Source organism: Neomonachus schauinslandi, chromosome 7 (genome assembly GCF_002201575.2).
Source record: "Neomonachus schauinslandi chromosome 7, ASM220157v2, whole genome shotgun sequence".
Lineage (NCBI taxonomy): Eukaryota > Metazoa > Chordata > Mammalia > Carnivora > Phocidae > Neomonachus > Neomonachus schauinslandi.
In genome coordinates, this window is record NC_058409.1 from 18476228 (window position 1) to 18485148 (window position 8921).

At 37.2% G+C, this 8921-nt stretch overlaps 1 pseudogene; it reads right to left on the minus strand.

Annotated features, from left to right (window-relative positions):
• Window positions 1-757: 757 nt before the first annotated feature.
• Window positions 758-847, minus strand: LOC123325462 (annotated as a pseudogene).
• Between the last annotated feature and the right edge of the window lie 8074 nt (window positions 848-8921).

Below are 8921 nucleotides of genomic sequence, written 5' to 3' on the forward strand. Positions count from 1 at the left end.
TCTTTCTACAAGGCTTCATGATCAGAATAGCCCATACTTCCAGGCCACTAATGGGTGTCCTAGGCAGGACACAGAATGCAATTTGTTTTAGTGATGCTGCAAGAGTCTTAGAAAATGGTAGTATGGGTATGGGATGAATGATAAATTATTTTAAGAAGAGTCACTTTCTTTTTTAAGCTTTCAGATACAACCTTTCTGCCCATTACCATGTATATGTGCATGGTATTACATTTCAGAAAGTCTTGTTTCCCTGGGGTTAGAGAAATTAATCTTCTATATTTAGAAAATATAGGAGGATAGTTATTTTCAAGGAGTATTTATATAAGCCCAAAATGGAGATAAGAACTATTTCAAATGTTTGGGTGCACGGTAATATTTACAGCAATGTGTGTAATAATAACTAACATTCACCCATTTATTATACCCTAGAAGCCAATGATGTATATAATTTCCCTTATTGAAACATGAACTGCTGAAGCACCCCGTCAATTTCCCTTTATTTCATCTGCAACTTAGTAAAATGTAAATGTCTTCTCCTTAAAAGTAAGGCTGTGGGGTTTTATGAAATTTGGAAACATACTAAGAATCACAATATGGGGTGCTTGGGTGGCTCAGTTGGATAAAGTCATGATCCCAGATCCTGGGATCGAGCCCTCCATGGCGGGGCGGGGGGCGGGGGTGGGGAGGGGGTCCCTGCTCAGCGAGGAGCCTGCTTCTCCCTCTCCCTCTGCCCCTCCCCCTCCTTGTGCGCATGCCCGTGTGCTCTCGCTCAAATAAATAAATAAAACCTTTAAACTGATAAGAACAGATACTACACTTGATCTTAGCCAAAAGGCCGAGAAGCAATATTAAATAAAACCTTTAAAAAAAATCACAATATATTATAAATCCTAAGCCTTCAACATTTTGACAAAAGAACATCCCTGTCTTTTACATATCTCACTTTAATGTTATTAATCAAAGACATCGTAAAAGTATACTTAAATCTATGAAAGGCCTCGTGTCCCTGTCAAATAGTTTGACATTTCAGATTGTGTAATGCACTCAGACAAAACCAGTGACACAGTCAACACGTACCACCCTGTTGACCTGAACAGCACTGAAAATAAGCTGGGGGAGCTTCTTGGCAGCTGGTACATCACAAGAGCTTTTATCCCCAAACACGTGGGATAATGCTAGATCTGTGTAGGAAGGTGGCGTGTTTAAAGTAAAATTAAGTGGTGCATTATAATAATAATGGAGCATAGTCAGAAAACAAAATCTCAGTGCTCCTCTAGAGTGAACAGAACCATTGGTTTACAGAAGGAATTCTGTCCTCAGTAAAAACAATTGCGTTCATGCATGAGTACAATTTAAAACATGCTATGTTTACCTCTGGAAAATGAGAAATTAACTAGTCAGTGATGTCCCAAAGCTATCTTACCGACAAGTGAGGGAAGACTCGCCGCTCTCCCACCTGCCCCTCCCTTCCCCTGTCCTCCCTCTCTATTCCTCCCCTCCCTCTTTCTCTAAAATAGACTCCTTTCATCTCACAATGCCATTTTCCCACAATTTCAGGAGAAATTTCCTGACATCTTTGAAAATGCCGAGAATGGAAAGTGAAGTTCTCTAAATGCAATTTTTCACCTTAAAGGAATTGAAATACCTGTTAGAGTTTCAAGAACTATGGCCCCAGGCAAACAGTGAGCAAAATTAACAAAACAACCCCCTCCCCACCTCAGGACCCTATTATCTCATTTCATTTACTGATTGTTCCTGAGCATTTGGTACCTTCATCCTCATATATATTCATTTGAAGCCTCACCCTTTTATACATAATGTAATTTTCTTTCCAGAGGATAAATTTTTATATCAGTTTAATAATTTCTTGAAGTTATACTGGAGTATCGCTCAACTCAATTCTAAATTAAAGCACTTATTAAAAAACTTTGAAGCCCTCTCACAATTTTAAATCACTGTGCACATAGCAATTTAAAATTATGGGAGCACTTTTATAAGCACTTGAATTTGGAGGTGATCAGAGACCTGAAAATGTGCAATATAGAGTAATTTAAAATTATTAGAGTACTTCACATTTTTTATAAGCTCTTCAGCTGGGAAGAGACCGGGTTCTAACATCTCAGCCTATGCAGTGCAAAGTGAAGTAGTCCTCTGCCTGAGAAGATTCACTCTATTAAATCAAACTACTTTAATAATTTTAAAATAATGTACAGTGAGCATGCTCAAATCTCTAAATTCACTTCTAAATTAAAAATATTTTTCACTTCCAACCTACAAAAGACACTTATGCGATAAAGCAGCAATTTACCCTTTCAATTTTAGACATCAAACTGCCCTCTCGCTTTTAGAGTAGTCTTGGGAAAAACAAACACCAAAATATTAAAATATTAAAAATATTTGTTCCATTTCTTTTAAAAAAAAATGGAAAAGTATCATGTTATGAAAATCCAACAACCTAATTGTATCTGAAAATATTTCCATTTCAAAGTAAACTTTAGTGTACTATCTTTTGGGATAGAACACTTTTACAGCCCAAAAAAGTGGCAAACTAATATTGATGAAGGATAACTGGAAGAGAGGCAGGCAAGGACAAGAGGGGTCCCCCCCCTACCCTACGAGGAAACCACCCTTAAAAGGATTTTACAGCACCCTGGAAGGAGCCTTCAACACTTTTCCACGTGATAGATGATGACAAAAGCCTGATTGGATGACAGATGCAGGGAGGGTTAATGAGATTAAAATAGTCCTCCAACAAGCCCATAAAAACCCCTAGACTTAGAAACCCCGATGACAACCCTCTTGGGTCCCCTCCTTCCTTGGGAGCTTTGTACTATCACTCAGTAAACCTTGCTTTGCTGCCCACCACTCTGGTCTACCTCTTCATTCTTTGAAGCAGCATGACCAAGAACCGAGGGCATCAACGGAAAAAAAAAAAAATCCTGTAACAATATCTCCATAGGGTTTTTAAGGTTAAACAAATAGCTAATTATCTTATGGAAGAATAACCTCTATCCCACTGAGATGTATGGATGATTCTTCACAATCAGGCAGCTGGGTTGCAACCTGGGAGGATATATATGGACCCTACCATGTCTTCTGAAGAACACTGCTGAGCTGGACGAAAGTACACAGTTCCATAACATTCCCCCAATCTACTCTGGAGTTCGGAGAAAGGACAACGTAACAGAAGCATGATACGTACTATACTAAATGTACATTTGGCAAACATGCCTTTCCGGTCATTCAAATCCACTGATGTGATTTTGTTCTTGTGAATCCTTATACTTTCTATAGCCAGGTTAGAAGGTAGAATTCTGGTCTGGATTAATTATTTCTATTAATAAAGAAGATTATTAACCTGTTGAAAGGAATTCTAATCTCACAGCAAAATGATTTAATTTCTGTTATTTTATTGAGGTATAATTAACCTACAGTGCTGTATTAGTTTCAGTTGGACAATGTAATGATTCAAGAATTCTATACGTTGCTCAGTGCCCATCAAGATAAGTGTACTCTTAATCCCCTTTATCTATTTCACCCATCCCTCCACCCACCTCCCCCCCCACCAGTTTATTCTCTGTATTTAAGAGGTTTTTTGTTTGTTTCTGCTTTTTTTCTTTGTTCACTTGTTCTTTAAATTCCACAAATGAGTGAATGCAAATGGTACTTGACTTTCTCTAATTTATTTCACTTAGCATTATACCCTCAGGTCTATTTTTGTTGTTGCAAATCGCAAGCTTTCATTCTTTTTTATGGCTGAGTAATATTCCATCATCTTTATCTATTCTGTATGGATGGACACTTGGGTTGTTTCCATATCTTAGCTATTATAAATAATGCCACAATAAACAGGGGGTTGCATATATCTTTTTGAGTTAGTGTTTTCATTTTTCTTCAGTTAAATATGAATAAATACCCAGTAATGGAATCATTTAATCATATGCTAATTCCATTTTTAATTTTCTGAGGAACCTCCATAGCGTTTTCCACAGTGGTTGCAACAGTTCGCATCCCCCACCCCCACCCCCAGTAGCAGTGCACGAGGGTTGCTTTTTTCCCACATCCTCACCAACACTTGCTATTCCTGGTGTTTTTTATTTTAGCCATTCTGATAGGTGTGAGGTGAGATCTCATTGTAGTTTTGATTTACATTTCCCTGATGATGAGTGATATTGAGCATCTTTTCATGTGTCTGTTGGCCATCTGGATGTCTTTGCAGAAGTCTATCCAGGTCTATTCAGGTCCTCTGTACTTTCTGGTGTTTTCAATGTGGTTACTGAGAGACTATTGATATTTGCATCAGGAATGAGAGGATTAAAAACTTATTTGGGTAGTTTATTCACTCCATTTAAACATAATGACCGATCTACCTACTTCAAATAAGTAGGTAGACATCTATAAAACCATTTTGAAAGCTTAAAAAATTTTTTTCTCTTAACTATCAAGTAAGTGCTAGGAGGTTACCTTTCCCTGCCTTCCCTTCCCTTGCATCTCCCCCCTCCCACCTCCCCTTCTGTCCCTCCCCATCCTTTTTCTTATATTCTCTCTCTCCCTCCCTCAAAGGTCCTATTCATCTGAAAATTTTTTTTTTAAGATTTTATTTATTTATTTGACAGAGAGACACACAGCGAAAGAGGGAACACAAGGAGAGGGAGTGGGAGAGGGAGAATTTAAGTGTAGTCACACTGGATCTACTGGAAGGTAATCACTTAGTACCTCCTTGTTCTTTGATAGTACTTGGAATTTTAACCTATAGCAGAATTGATCCTAACTAATGTGTTTAGAACCCACATGTGAACTGGCGTGGTTCCCAATAGCAGTTTGCCACTAGTGGAGAGTACGCTTTAACTGTTACAGCTCATCAGGGAATAAGGCTACAATATATGCAAGCACTGCTCTATTGAAATGTCCTTCTCGCTTGTCACAGAAACTTCCAGAGCCACTTCATCTCACACTACTGATGCTGCCTGAAAATTAAAGTCTCCTGGAGGCGGAGTTTGGAGTTAGTAATGTCTTTGAAAGTGCTCTTTCTTGGAATAGGCTCTTTCATTGAGAGATATGCCAAGGACATCCTTAAAGTCAGAGAAGGAGACTTATTTGGAGGGTTGTTGCAATGAGTTTTTAAACTTCATTTCAAAGGCCAAGCACTGAACACCAAAGACGAAATTGGGAAATATGGCTCCATAGCCCTTTATAGGAAGAAAATGAGATTCTGGATTTTGGATTCTAATCCAATGACAGAACTCATTGAAGGCAGGGTACACATATTGCCCAAACTCTCTAAATCTTCCCACGGAGAAATACGTGGATGCAACGAGCATCCAACGTCTCAGTGATAATGACAATAATGGACTCAGCGGATTTTTCATTTTAAAATATTCATGTGTATCATGAAATCAGAAATATTATCTCTATGAAAACGTTTCTGCATGTGATGTAATGAGCACTGGGTGTTAACATAAGACCGATGAATCACTGACCTCTACCTCTGAAACCAATAATACATTATATGTTAATTAATTGAATTCAAATTAAATTTTTAAAAAAGAAAATGTTTCTGAACTTAACCTATAAAATCTTTCTAACTAGCATACTGAAAACTTCCAGAAGTTATATGATACCTGCTTCTACACAAAAGCATTTTGAATTCTACCGGATTTGCATTTGTCTTTATATGATGCTCAAACTGCCTTGGTTTTCATGTTATATCCAACAAAAATTGTTCTGGAAGAAGACCAAAAGAAAGCTGTTCTTGAAATGGAAATGTATAGTATTTAGATGGTTTGTAGGTATTCAATGGGATCAGTTCTTTGTCTGTAGCATCCTAAGAGCATGTAACTACCCAAGTATTCAGGGGTAATAACACAAAATCCTCTATTTGTGCCTGCAAACTAAAATTGTCTTTCAAGAAGCTAAAAAAATCTAAATAAGTGATCATTAACCAGAAGTTAGAAAGAGATGATGAATTCGTGTGTGCCTGAATTGAGAGACAAATTTGAGTATAAATAGTAGAAAAAAATCATAAGAGCACATCTATGGATTCTTGTATGTTGGAAGCAGAGAAGACAGTTAAAGGAAGCTCTAAGAATTTTTTTCTCTAATATATGGGTTAACAGAAGGCCTCTAAACAAAATTTTTACTATAATGAATAGGTAAAAAGTAAGTCAGGCAATTTTAATACAAAGAATTTGAAAATCAATGTGGATATTTCTAAAGAAGTAGCTATTGAAAGCAAAAATGTACTTGTATGCCTAAATCTAATATCTAAAGCAGGGATCTAGATGAAAATATAATACTCATACACACTTGGACTATGCAAACATAGTGAAACATGATGCACCTGGAACATTCGTCAATGGTTGCACTCAGGATATGTCATTACATCTCTCTGTAACCACCGCTTTTAGGATCCTTATATAAAAGGTGAGAGAAGCAATATTGGATGATACCAATCTATGAGTCTCTCCCGTGTGCAACATTGACTTTAGGACCGAAATCAGGGAGATAATACTCAAAACCCCTTGTACATATGTTGTAAAGACGGATGTGTACTTTTAAGATAAAACTTTTTAATTCCCTTGCATTTTCCTATAGCAGTACCCTATGCTCATTGACATGAGTGTATTTAGTGCTATTTTATCAGAAAGCATTGCTAAATAAACAAAAATGTCATTAACATCGTGGCAACTTTAAGTAAATCTTTGCCTAATGATAGGTCCTTTAATTCCTAGTGCCTACTGCATGAGTTAGTCCATTTAAGTGAGAAAACATGTTTTGTCAGATTGTGTGAGTCTGACAATTTTTTGAACCAAACTAAAGCCTTTTGAGAATTGAATTCCATTTGCTTCAGGGGGGAAAAGAAGTGACTTTCTGGTTCAAAGGAAAAATGCTTAGAAGCCATATTTGAAAGGCTCATAAGGGGTCTTACACATCAAATAGCTCTTAGAAAACAACATTCTGATGAGTTAAGTGTAAATTAATTAGAAACATACAGATTGCTTTTCCCTGGCTATACACATGGGTTTCAAGGTTTAAGAAAGAGTGTTTGACGAGGTATGTTTGGAGCTTTCATGACCCAAAAAGCATAGTAAAGTAGTTCAAGATGTTTCCGTGAAACAGAGATACCTGTTTCCTCGCAGGGATCTTTCCAAACAAATACCTAATGAGTTCTTATTAAAACATGCAGATGCAGGCAGGTACTCCATTTTGTGTTCATCAAGTCTATCTAAAAGAGGATTTTTCCCTGCTAAGAAGCTGATTAAATCATTATAAATGAATTCCAGCCATGCAGTGCTTCTGAAAGGGGAAACATAAGTGAAATAAGCATGAAGACATGCTCACTGCAAATCTGTCCTGTACTAGGAGTAGGAGACCATTTGTGGGTGGAATCCCTGAGGTACTAAGACTGCAGACCCAGGAGTAGTATTTCCAAAAAGTTTCCTGGATAATATCAGATTATGAGAATTTGGTCCAGGTAGTCTGGCTATATGTCCATCAAGTGTTTATATCCAATTAACAAGGAAATACAACTTGTCAAAGATATAAAAGCAAACGAACAATCGTGGAAATGTTTGCAGACACTCGTTCCCTAGCACCACTGCTACAGAAAGTACTTTAAAATGTTATCATTAGCAAATAGTTATTGCACATCACTTAATGGTGCTGAAACTTAATGCCATTAGAATGCCCAGAATGCATATCTTCAAACCCACCACTAAGGGGGGCAAAAAAAAAAGAATGGAAAAAGAAAGAGGGAGAAAAAAGAGACTTAAAGTGTATAAAACATTACCCTTATATGTTTTGCTAAGTGATTTATTTTCTCTTAATTCTGTTTCCAATTAGCTAAAATAAAATTAGGACATCCCTCTTAAAGTTGAACACACATGAAGCACCAAGGCCATCCAAGAAGAAGTAACTAAGCTCAACTTCTCCAAACCCCTTAATTCTTATCTTAATATAAGGATTACTCGGTTCATATTTTTAATTTACTATAATAAGTGGTTCTTACATTTCCGCCCCCCCCCAGGGTCCTTAAAAACTTAGAAATATCCCCCAATGATAAATTTTTGAAGAATTCTGAAGTTAAGTTTTATATAAAAATTATACTATTACAGGGCTCCTGGGTAGCTCAGTCAGTTAAGCATCCAACTCCCAATTTTTGGCTCCGGTCATGATCTCAGGGTCATGAAATCGAGCCCGGCCATCAAACTCCTCACTCAGTGGGGAGTCTGCTTGAGATTCTCTCTCTCTCCTTCCCCCTCTGCTCATCCCCCTCCTCTCTAAATAAATAAATAAATAAAATCTTTTAAAAAATGATGCTATCAAAATTTCAAATAACTGATAGGGCTGCTCAAAAAAAGTCACCACTAAGATAGCTGTACTATTTGGTTTAAGTTCCCTGGAGCCCCTTGAATAGAAAAGCCTCCAAAAGAGTTTTTTTTTAGGTCTCCATTCTAAAGTTGACTTCGGAGTACCATTTCTTCGGTTAACATGATGGCATGCTACATTCCAGGGGAGACGTGGCAGCTCAGAGATATCTAAGATGTAATATCCATTCTATAATCAGGCAGCACTGTCACACATCTATTTATTTTCTTGGCACTTAATTGCTCTAAAGTTCCACTTTTGGTTGTGGGAGATTTCAAGAGAGAACTAACCATGAGCGTTTGCTTTCTGGGCCCTAGAGGCAATGTATGTCCAAGTGGATATATTCCATCATAAAGCCTTACCTCAGAAAAATGAATTCAGTGGTTCACGGCCAGAATTTTCAAAAAAATATTTGTTGAAGATGATTGCCCCTTTGCAGGACATATATAAGGAGGCTTGCCATTTGTAATTCAAATTCAGTAATGCATTGAGTTAGAAATGTTCTCATGCTTACATTTTTCTTTTCATCTTACATCGTCCCTTCCTATTGCTAA